This window comes from Balaenoptera physalus (assembly GCF_965194825.1).
Source record: "Balaenoptera physalus genome assembly, chromosome: 10".
Classification (NCBI taxonomy): Eukaryota; Metazoa; Chordata; class Mammalia; order Artiodactyla; family Balaenopteridae; genus Balaenoptera; species Balaenoptera physalus.
The window spans coordinates 21,573,952-21,587,407 of NC_138889.1; positions in this window are offsets into that span (position 1 = coordinate 21,573,952).

Sequence of the window (13,456 nt, forward strand, 5' to 3'; positions counted from 1 at the left end):
TGAGAGGAACTAATGAAATAATGCAAGCGAATGGGCTTTGTAAAGTATGAAGCATGGATAACACTAAAAACTAAGTATCCTTTAGTACATCTCAGAAGAACTAATAGTTATGGACAAAGCATATCCTGATGATGTAGAAGGCATAAGGAGCAGAATATAGAAATCAAAAAGGGTCTGAGTGTTTCTAGAGTTTATTTCTGGGCTAATTTTAAAAAAAATCACATGGGCCAAAGAGCTTCCAAGGGATAATATAAACAGTCTTTGTAAACTATAAGACATCACACAAATGTTTATTTTGAATTTTATATGTATATACATATATATATAAATATATATGCCAATGTGTGTATCCATCTAGTTATTTGTATTTATATATTTATGTTGCTATATACTTTACCATTTTGACTTCTGTATAAGGTCAGAAGTCTGGCTCCATGGTGCAGTCTGAAGGGTAAGCATCAATCTATATGAACTATGAATATTAAAGATGGTTATATGTTATGCTGATCAAGTCAGAAGCTACTCTTTTGAAAAAGGGACTGTTTGATTTGTCTTTAGACCAAATTGAAGAATTCATGTATTAGAGCAGCTCCAACTCATTTTATGCTGCAGTGAATTAAAGATAAATTTAAATTATGCCTTTGACAGACCATGCTCTCTTTAAGGAACTCCTCTCTTCCCACACCTAGTAATGTGATGATCCAGCCTTAGCTGATGAGGACACCATCTCCTTGACCAAAATGTTTAGTTCAGGTATGGGCACATAATCCAGGCAGGGCCAATGAGGAACATACATGAGCTTTTGATATTATTGATAATAAAATGATTTCTTTTCACTGGGGCTGCTAAGGTAATAAGCCTGAAGCTGCTGGTAGCTACCACGAAAGGAAGAATTTATTTCAGAATGAAGTCAATATACAGAAAAGCAAGCCTCTGGATCCAATCGTCCTGAAGTCAGATGCATCACTGCATTTTGCAGGTGCATAAGTCAATAATAATTCTTGTATTTATTAAATGAACATGACCAGAGTTCTGCCACTTGCAACCAACAAAAGCTTATCAATTTTATGGAAAGGATTTAAAATGCAGTTCTCTCATAAGCTGTGGATTTTACCATTGATGCCATCTCATCAAGTTCTCTTCCTACCCAAATATCAAGGAAAAACTAGCTTTCAGAACAGTAATATTTACCTTCAAGAGTTAAATGTCTTGGCCAAAAATTTAGGGCTAGAAGAGCTTGAAACTGCTTTCAACCACTCTCAAGGAGATAAGCCTAGTAGAAATTCTGGAAAAACACATATTCTAAAGCCTTCTTTTGGACAGAATGCAAAATACAAGGTGGTGTATATTAGCTTAGGTGATTTTTAGTTCTGTTTATCCAGTCTAGCAAATGAAGTTACTCATCTATGTTGACCATGTCTGTCTTACCACATTTAAGAGAGAAAATTGTTCATATTTTGGTGTAAATACTCTAAAGATTTATACACCAACACAGTCATACTTGCAGTCACCTTAAAGAAGATTCCTGGGACCAGGCTAGGGATCAGAAATGCTGGTCTATGCATGTAATAGTAGTCTATACAGTGAGGAGGAGGAGGAAAATTAAACACTTCCTACATTTCCTTACTGTGTTAAATAAGCCTCTAAAATAGTAACACAAGGAATCATAACCTGATACAGCAAAATTTTCATCCCTCTGGAATAAATACAAAAAAATGAAGTCCAGTACATCGTTCATCTCACAAATTCTCCAAATAAGAAGAAATTCCTTTAAATCTGTATGGTAAGTTGTCTATGCATTAGCCAACAGCGAGCCCACAGACCTGTCATATTTGATCAAGAAGAAACATTTGAGCTAATTTATGTTACGGACATCTCACTGGTATAGATTTTACTGGAATCAATTCTTCAGACAAGAAATTAAAATAATTTTTCTAAATCAATATAAATTCTCAGACCTGAAACTTTCTTGAATTTAGAAAATGTAAACTAGTCTTTGAATACAAATTAAACTCCTTGACAGTAGGTTGTGAAATATTAACCGATAGTGCCATGCATGCATATGAAATACACATACACACACACACACACATTTGTAAGACTAATTGACATCTACAGTCTACTTACATTTTACTTATCCGTATTTACCTCTGGGTCTTCATCAATTTCTCCCATTGTTCTCTCTCAAGAAAGGATAAAAACATGAGTACTTGCCTGCAGCCAATTCTTTATATTCCATCTATTCTGCTTATCTCAATCAACTATTTTTTGCTGTTACAATTCAATCTTCAAACATAAAGTAATTTTCTGTACTGTAATATGAGTGATGCTGTTCCACTATTTAAATGTCCAAATTAATTTGACAGTTTTTTCTAGTTATTCAGCTTTTAAAATAATGAAATAGTCTCCTGAGAGACTGACCAATAATTGGCATTAAGTCCACTTCCAAACATGATATATGCTGAATACAAATGCAGCCCTGAATTTCTCCAATTATAAATGCATTTTAAAAGCATGAGGGAAATAAAATGATTAGTTATAAGTTAAAATATTCAAGGAAACAGGGGGATTTACTTTGAGGTTGGTAGATGTCTACAACAAGGAGAGGTAGTAGATGACATGAATCCCAAAGCTGGTGGATTTCTGGAAGTAAAGAGCAAGGAAGATACCCACCCCACCTCTAGACCCAGTGGTACAAGGGGACCAAACTTGGATATTAGAACCAAACTTCAGTTCTAACTGGAAGGAACATTCAGAACAAGTTCTGATGATGATGGAATTTTGCTGAAAACTGACCTTGAGTTTCAGAAAGTACAACTCATTAGTTTTAGGAGCTGGGAGGGATGGAATAAAGTCAGAAAGGGGGATGTGAGGAGCTTGACGGGGTTGAGAATGAGAGCTGAGAAAGTTCTGGGTTTCTCCTGATGACTGATATAAACAGTGTAGTGGGAATAAGTCTTTCTTAAGATGATTTCTAACTTCTATGATATGTTAGTAAAAGTACCTTATGAATTAAAGATTTCTGTTCTTTAACAAGTTTCTAAATACCTTGTTGATTTTTGTTTGGAAAATGTATACTGAAGAACAGGGGTAGGATAGAAAAGTTGTGGAAAAGATAAAAAGATTCACACAAGGGTCCATAAAATTTGTTTAAGAAAGAAGGGAAAATAAGAAAAAATGGGTATGTGTTGTAAGTATTTTTAAATTTTTTTCCAAAAAGAAACATGGAGAAGACCAACCAGAAACTAATAAAAATGATTGCCTACAAGGGATGGGTAGACATGGACTGAAAGGGTTAGGGATAGGAGTGAGACTTCTCTGAGTATACTCTCCTATATAATTTTAACTTTTCAACTGTATATGTGCTATACATAGTCAAAAAACAGAAAATTAAATCAAAAATATTCCTAAACGCAAACAAACATTAAATACAAACAAAACTAAGTGAATCTAGCTTTATATCAAATTGATGACATTAACCACAGAGAAAAAATATTAATTCAACAACTTTTGAATATGGTTCTCTGACTGTGCCTCCTTAGGAGGATGTAATCTAAAGACAAAAAGAGCAGTAAAGACATCTTGAACTACATTTAGTTGATCTGTTGTTGATCATGGTCTTGATGTAGTAATTCTGAAACCATTTTGTGTATATTAAAAGATGGAAAAGAAATGCTTTAAAATTTGATGATATGCAATTTATCTACTTTTTCTTCTGTTGAGAATGCTCTTGGTGTCATAACTAAGAAATGATTGCCTAATCCAAGGTTACAAAAATTTATGACTCTATGTTCTTCTAAGAATGTTATAGTTTTACCTCCTGCATTAAGATCTTTGATCCATTTTGAGTTAATTTTATATATGATCTGTTGTAGGGGTCCCAATTCTTTTGCAGGTGGATATCCAGTTGTTTTATTATTATTTGTTGAAAAGATCAAAAAAATGTTTTTAAATTTTATTTGTTTTCTGATTTCTAACTCAGTTTTGCTTTAATTTTTTTCCCATATTTAGTTTATTTTTGTTGTTCTTTTTTGTCACCATGCTTACTTTATGTATTATAGCTTTACAGTTATTCGGGTATTTAAGGTGATGAATTTCCTTTTGATTATTGTGTTAGCAATATTCCATAGTTTCTGACATGTAGCATTATTATTATGATTTTCTAAACATTATGAAATTTGGATTTTATATCTCCTTTGGACCTAAGAGTTATTTAATAGAGATATTTAAAATATCTACAGGTTAAAAGGCCATTTTCGTTTTTTTATTTTGTTCTACTTTTATTGCATTTTTGTCAGAGATCATTAGCTGAATTGTGGCTACTTTTTGCTATTTACTGAAGTTTTCTTTGTGATCATACATAGTGTCTTTTTTTTCCCTACATGCTCTATAGGAACTTGAAAGTAAAGTATATTTATTACTATCACTGGAACACAGTGATATATATGTGTGTATTTATATATATGTATTTATATATGCATATGTACATATATATACACACACACATATATTCACAGGACACCATCAAGAAAGTGAGAAGACAACCCACAGAATGGGAGAAAATTCTTACAAATCATATATCTGATAAGAGATTTTTATCTAGAATATAAAAAGAACAATTACAGCTCAGTAATAGAAAGACAACTAACCCAATTTTAAAATGAGCAAAGGATATGAATAGACATTTCTCCAAAGAAGATATACAAATGAGCAATAAGCATATAAAAAATGTCCAACATCATTAACCATCATGGAAATGTGCATCAAAATCACAAGATACCACTTCACATCCTCTAGGATGGCTAGAATCAATAAGTCAGATAACAAGTGTTGTCGAGGATATGGAGAGATTGGGACCCTAATAAACTGTTAATGTGAATGTAAAATGGTTCAGTCTCTTTAGGAAACAGTCTAGAAGTTTCTCAAAGTTTAAACAAAGAGTTTCCATATGACCCAGCAATTCTACTCTTAGGTGGAATACCCAAGAGAAATGAAAACATACATCCACATAAAAACTTGTACACGAATGTTCATAGCAGCATTATTCATAATAGACCAAAACTAAAAAAGAATGAAATGACCATCAGCTGGTGAATGAATAAATAAAATGTGGCATATCCATACAATGGATTAGTATTTGTCGATAAAAAGAAGTGAAGCAATGATACATGCTACAACATGGATGGACCTTGAAAAATCATGCTAAGTGCAAGAAGCCAGACACAAAGGACAACATATTGTATCATTCAATTTATATGAAATATCCTAATAGGCAAATCTATAGAGACAGAAAGCAGATTAGTGGTTGCCTAAGGCTGGGAGGTATGGGCGAGTAAGGTAGGAGGGTGACTAAGGAATGTAGGGTTTCCTTTCAGGGGTGATGAAAATGTTGTAAAATTGATTGCGGTGATTATTGCACAATTCAGTAGATATTGAATATAAAAAGCCATTGAACTCTACACTTTGAATGGGTGAACTGTATTAGATGTGAATTGTATATCAATAAAGCTGTTAAAAATTTTTTAAAATAAAATAAAAAGGACAGAACTAATGACTTAAATGCATTTATGTTTGGGGAACCAGAATTTTGACTGTAGCAGTAGGAAAACAGAAACATGCAATGGGGAAAGGTGAGGAAAAGACATGAAATTAAGGTATGAATTATTAATATTGATGTTTATTTATACTACATTTCTTCAGCTCTGTCCACTTACAGGACTTAGAGGCAATGAAGCTTGGTTGTAGTGAGTATGCCTAGCAGTCAGATCTTGTTTCTAAATACCATTTTTCATTCCAGAGCTCCTTGGAGAAATAAATAGTTGATTTCAGGTATAGAACAACAACAACAACAAAAATACAGCCTTGGGCTATGCCGAAAAGTAAGGAAGTGCTCAATTATGGGGACATATCAAAAGGACAGGAACTGGCCTGAAGGGGCTCCCACAGACCAAATTTGTCATATGTCAATGTCATATGTCATTTGACACAATGTCATTTGATTTATGTCCATGTCATAAAAGACCTGGGTGAGAAGTGGGAGGGTAGAGGTAACTCTTCTAGAATAAAGGGAAGTGAAGAAACACGGCAACTAGTTGCCATGGCACATGCTTGGTTGGAACCTGAATTTTTAAAATAATAAAAAGCAAAAGAAAGAAAAGAAAAACTCAGCTATATAGAAAATAAAGAGGAAAACTAAAGATTTTTTTTTCATATGGACTGTATTTTGGATAATACTATTATATATGTTAAATTTCTTGGGTGTGCTGAAATATTATATTTTGTCATATTTGCCTTTTTATCTGTCTCTTACCATTTTTATTTTTGCTGGATGATTTGAATATTCCAGCAAATATGACAAAATATTAACAATAGAGGAATCTAGCTGACATGTATATGGGTGTTCAGTGTACGACTCATTAAATTGTCTGTAGATTTGACATATTTCAAAATTAAAAAGTTAGGAAAGAAAACCTCAACTCTTCATGTTGGCAAGTCTTATATTTCAGCTCAACTAAAAAAGTCTATGTGCCAGCATCCTTCACAGGTCTCTGAAGTAGATTTTGTGATTTCTCCTTAATTGGCCAATATTGTTTTCATAAACACAAGATTATTTCTGGTTAAATTGCAGAGAAGAGTCACATGAAAGAAAAATGGCATCTGTGATCCAAAAGGAAAAAAAAATCATCTTTTAAAATATTAGTTTATTTCATGTCTTTGTTGTGCCCAGCAAGTTATGTCACTTAGTTATTTTTAATCCCAGTTAGAGAAGTTTAAATTTATTTTAGAAAGATAAGTGAAACCGACCCCAGCGGGGCTTGTCCGTATAAATTTATATCTCTAGTCAATCTGCATTTTGTTCTGTTTAAATGAGTTTTAGAATTTTAGCATGAGGATAAAAGTCCCTTTAAAATTAAATGGAAGTTCTTGATTTTTATTATGGGAATGGATGAGGAAAGGAAGAGTGAAGATGGAGTGATTTAAAAGTGGTTGCCAGGAAACTCGCTCTCATTTAAAAAGTATGTTCCCTGAATGTTCATTGTGTGTCTACACTTTTACTTTTATCACATTTCAGTTTTGCCACAAAGAGAAGAGTTGATGTAAGGGCTAGAACATGTAATTTAGAAGGAAAAATTAATCCCTTCCTCAGCTAGATGTTTAACCTAATGGGAGTTTCTTGCAAAGACTTTTAACACCGAGATGCTCATGACTCTAGAAGGGGAGCCAGAGGTGGAGCTACAAAGAAACGTACAAAGCCTTTACTCTGAGTGCTTGCTCCTTGTGGTATGGACCATACCACTGGCACCACTTAGGAGTTTGTGAGAAATGCAGGGTTTCAGGCCTCACTTCAGAACTTGTGTATCAGAATCTACATTTTAACAAGATCCCCAAGTGATTCATATGACTATTAAAGTTTGAGAAGCACTTTTCTGAAAGAAGTGGCTCTCTGCATTAGCTATTGAGCTATAGAATCCCCAGGGGAAACAAAACTACTGATGCCTACTCTGATGGGCTGAATTGTGTCCCCCCAAAATATATGCTGAACTCCTAACCTCTATTACCTATGAATGTGACCTAATTTGAAATACAGTCATTGCAGATGTCATCCAGTTAAGATGAGATCATATTGGGTTAGAGTAGGCCCTTAATCTAACTGTGGTTTTATAAGAGAAAGGAGAGGGAGATTTGGATACAGAGACACAGAGGAGACACAAGGAAGAAGGTCATGTGACAACAGATGGAGTGATGCAACTACAAAACAAAGAATGCCAAGGATCACTGGCAGCCATCAGAATATAGGGAGAAACAAGGAAGGAACCTCCCCTAGAGCCTCGAGAGAGAGCATGGCCCTGCCAACACTTTGATTTCAGACTACTGTGAGAGAACACATTTCTATTGCTTAAGTTAACAAGCTTGAGGTAATTTGTTAATGACAGCCCTAAGAAATTAATATACCTGTGTCTCATGTCCAGAAATTCTGATTTAATTATTCTGGGATATATCCTGGACATTGGGATTTCAAAAAGCTCCATGATTCTAACATGCAATCAAGGTTGAGACTCACTACTCTAAATGTTCAGAGCAGATAAGAAAGCAGTTTTCTACCTAACTCTAAGAAATAGTCAAAGGATTTAGAAAGTGATTTAAAAAGTCTTAACTTAGTGAAGAAGAAAGCTAAATGGTCCCAAGTGTTTGTATTTCTTAAAATTAAGCTCAAAATAGTATGCATATACATGATATATAAAATCTATATATGATAATATCCACAGTTTGCTGTGCTTTGAAGACTAATAAAATATTTTAATAGAAGATGTACTCCAATGAAATCAGATTGAGGCATTTCATTACACCTGCAAGAGAGTTTTTATTTTTAGAGCTCAGGCCCCACCATCCATCTACTAGCAAGAGAGTGTTTTGGAGAAACAAAATAGTGTGTTATATCCTGACCTTGCAAAGTTAACCTCCAAAAGTGACAGCAAATATCCTATCTCACAGTTCTGATCTTTGCCACATTTTTGAAATTTAATTTAATCTGAGAATTTAGCTATAAACAGTCTCAAGTAAAATATTTATTATTTAGAGGAACTTTGTAGGAACACTGAAGAGAAACCATTAAATGTGTTATAAACAACACATTATTATTAGAAAAGAAAGAATTTTAAACAGCTAACCTGATTCACACCATACAGTAGTGAGTTATTAGTTTGCCTATGTACTGAAAAGCATGTGAAAAATAAGGCTGCAACTGACTCTTACCAAATCTTCTGAATATTTGGCAGTGAATTTGATTACACATATTTCATATTTAGGTGGTGTCCACACAGACATATGAAACTTCCACTCACTGACCTGAATCAAGTATAAAACTATAGAAAAATATCTGAAAAGATTATTATGTATTAGATAGCAAAATTATGAGTGGATTTTTAAAAATTCATACTTCATTATACTTACTCATGTTTTCTAGTTTTTCTATGGTAAACAATTAGAGCATTTTTTAATTTAAAAAAGTTTGCTTTTAATTTTTAATAAAATGACTTTTGGTGGAACAGACAAGGCTGAAACACATTTTAAACCTAGGAAATCACATTATCACTGGTCCTGCTTGTAGCTACTAAGCTACTACTCTTATGAAAGTCTTGTCTTGACCAGAGTTCCCAAGAGTATAAGCATGGAAGCTGGAGACTCAATGACAATTCTGATCTCGTTTAACACAAAGATTAAACCTGAGGTGAACAGACCTTACAAAAGGAATGTGAGAAGAAGAACATTCACAATGAGTTTCTAAGTCATGCCAAAAACCCCTGGCTACAATGAACTTATAGTTAGCCATAAGGTGTTAAAGACTAAGAAAAAATGCACCAAATGGTGATTCATTCCCAACCCAAGATTATTGCCACTTACCTATGTGAGCTATAGCTGTAGAGTACCTTCTGAAGTTTCCTGGAAAAAAGCCAAAGAAAATTAACAGTAAGTCAGTAAATTAATGCATTTAAATTCTGTCATTATGACTCAGTAGAGAGAGAGATGCATAGAAGAACAACAAAACCCATATTGCATATTAGTAGCTGAGAAAGGGAAGGAAGTTAAAATTTAATAAAGCACTGGCTCATGCAAGGCAATGTAATAGAAAATTTGTATATGAAAGCTCATTCAGTTATTACAATGGCCACATGAAATAGATAAAAAAAAGCCAAGCTCAGAGAATCTTGATTCACCTATGATCACAAATTTAAGTGCCAGAGCCATGTCTTAACATCACACTTTCTGATTTCTAGCCCAGAAAAGTCTTGACTTTCAAGCTCAGAATGCAATAACGTACATGAAGGATGAAGGATGAAGATTTCCATAGCGCTCTGTTTAATGTTAGGTTTAACAGAAACCACTGAACTGAAAAAATGTTGAGGAAAAAAAAAAACAGGTTAAAGAAAATGGGAGTGTAAAAAAGAGAAAAAGTAAGACAATGAATAAAAAGTTAAAAGAATGAAAAAATAGCAAATTTGACTCATGACTAAGTTAGTTTTGGAAGGCAGTAAGTTATGTAAACTATGATGTATCAAGTCAATACACTGTAGAAAAGGGGAAGAACAAAAGAGGGTCTATTGTTAGTGTGTGCTATGTGTGCTAATTGATAAATAATTGTGATATTTTTTGAAGTCCCACATCTCCACATAAACACTACATTATATTAATAGTGACTGCTATAGGCAAGGCAGAGGAATCCACAGTCTAAAATGTATAAGGGAGAGTATACAATTGAGGGGAGCTCCATTTGCCCCATAGAATTCTAGGCATTGATAGATTTTGGTATCACCAGGTATTAGGGCAAGAATGAGATACAGTGGTAAAACAAACATCAAACTAGGAATAGAAAGGAACTTCCTCAACCTGATGAACGACATCCATGAAAAACACACATCTAACACCATACTTAATGGTAGAAAAAACTGAAAGCATTCCTAAGATGAAGAATTGGACAAGCAGGTCCACTCTTGCCACTTCTACTCAACATTGTATTGGAGATCCTAGTCAGAACAATTTAGGCAATAAAAAGAAATAAGAGGCATCTAGATTGGAAAGAAAGAAGCAAGCATTTCTCTATTTGTAGGTGGCATGATCTCGTATATAGAAAACCCTAAAGAGCTTACCAAAATCAATTAGAGATAATAAATTCAGCAAGGTTGCTGGATACAAGATCAATATGCACAAATCAGTTGTGTTTCTACACACTAGTAATAAGAAATCCAAAACTGAAAAAAATCCAAAACAGTTTCATTTAAATTAGCATCAAGAAGAATAAAATACTTAGAAAAAATAACAAGTGAAGTAAGACTTGTACACTGAAAATTACAGAACACCATTGAAAAAAATTAAAGAAGACCCAAATAAGTGGAAAGACACCCAGTGTTCATGTATTGGAAAGCTTAATATTGTTTAAATGGCAATAGTCCCCAAATTTATCTACAGATTCAATGAGAACCTTATCAAACTCCAAGCTGCCATTTTTGCAGAAAATGACAAGATGAACCTAAAACTCATATGGAAATCCAAGGGATCTAGGACAGCCAAAAAATCTTGAAAAAGAATGAAGAATTCCCACATCTCCATTTCAAAAGTTACTACAAAGCTAAAGCAATCAAGACTATGTGGTGCTGGTATAAGGATAGACATTTACATCAATAGAATAGAATTGAAAGTCCAGAAATAAATCCATATATCTATGGTCAATTAATTTTTGTCAAGGATGCCAAGACAATTTAAGGAGGAAAGAATTAGTCTTTTCAATAAATGGTGCTGGGACAACTGGATATCCACACATAGAAGAATGAAGTTGGAATGCTACATCACACCATGTACAAAAATTAACTCAAAATGGATCAAATGTAAGATCTAAAACTATAAAATTCCTAGAAGAAATGGTTTCCTAGATATGACACCAAAAACACAGAAACAAAAGAAAAAAAAATAGGTAAACTTTTTTAAAATTAATTAACTTTTATTGGAGTATAGTTGCTTTACAGTGTTGTGTTAGTTTCTACTGTACAGCAACGTGAATCAGCTTTACATATACATATATTCCCTTCCTTCCCATTTAGGTCACCACAGAGGAGAGTTCCCTGAGTTATACAGTAGGTTCTCATTAATTAGCTATTTTATACATAGTATCAATATTGTATACACGTCAACCCCAATCTCCTAATTCATCCCACCGCCCTTTCCCCCCTTGGTGTCCATATGTTAGTTCTCTATGTCTGTGTCTCTATTTCTGTTTTGCAAATAAGATCATCCATACCATTTTTTTCTAGATTCCACATATAATGCATTAATATGTGATACTTATTTTTCTCTTTCTGATTTACCTCACTCTGCATGACAGTCTCTAGGTCCATCCATATCTCCACAAATGACCCAATTTTGTTCCTTTTTATTGCTGAGTAATATTCCACTGTATATATGTACCACATTTTCTTTATCCATTCCTCTGTTGATGGATATTTAGGTTGCTTCCATGTCCTGGCTATTAGGTTCATTGTAGCACTTGAACCTAATAGGTAAACTTGACACCATCAAAATTAAAAAATTTTGTGTTTCAAAGGACACCATCAAGAAAATGAAAAGATAATGCACAGAATGGGAGAAAATTTTAATAAATTTTATATATGATAAGGACTCACATCTAAAATATGAAAAAGACTCTTACAATTCAATAATAAAAAGGCAATTAACTTAATTTTAAAATGAGCAAGTTTTGAACAGACATTTCTCCAAAGAAGATATTAGAATGGTCAATAAGCACATAAGATGTTCTGAAAATCAGAACCATGATGAGATAGATATAATCAAAAAGACTGAAAATAAGAAATGTCAATGAGGATGTGGAGAAATTGTAACCTTCAAACATTGCAGGTGGGAATGTACAATGGTGCAGCCACTTTGGAAAAATATTTAGCAGTTCCTCCAAACATGGAACATAGAGTTACCATTTGACTTAGCAATTCTTTCCTAGATATATTACATACCCAAAGTAATTGAAAATATATGTTCACACAAAAACTTGTACACAAATATTCATAGCAATATTATTCATAAAAGTCCAAAAGTGGAAATAACCAAATATCAACCAACTGACAAGTGGATAAACAAAATGTGGCATAGCTATATAATGGAATAAATAAATAAAGTACTGATACATGCTATAACATGGATGAATCTTGAAAACTGAGTGAAAAGAGCTATGACACAAAATGTCACGCATTGTGTGATTCCATTTATATGAAATGCCCAGAATAGACCAATCCATACAGACAGAAAGTATACCAGTGGTCGTTAGAGGCTGTCCAGAGGGCAGAATAAGGTTGACTGCTAATGGGTGCAGGGTATTTTTGTTGGGGTTGGAGTAGAGGTGATGAAAATGTTCTAAAATTAGACAGTGGTGATGGTTGTACAGTTCTGTGAATATACTAAGAATACTTCATTGTCCACTTTAAAAGAGTGAATTTTTGGTATGTGAATTATATCTCAGTAAAGCTATTATTTTTAAAAAACACAGGAACCTAATAGTGATCCAGAAAACGAAAATGCAATAATAATAAAAGCTGAATGAGATGCACAGTTAAAATGCAGAATGTAGAAATGTAGAGCTACACATACTCCCCTCTTCTGATTACTCCCTCTTTGGAATACTTGACTTCAGATCCCATTCACTAGGCTGAAGATGGAGGCTTCATCTCTGGAGATTAAGTGCCTCAGAGAAAAATAAACTCCTGGCATTTGTGAGTATATGATAACAATGGTCACCTCTTCATTCTATAAAGTAAAACCTTCCAGGGAAAAAAACCCAAAAATGTGTACATTGCTTCCAAAAACTGAGGGTCAAAAAACAGTCAAGAAACATCTCCAACATGAGAGTTAAAATGCCATAATGGAGACAACATATGAGAACTAAAACAATACGAAA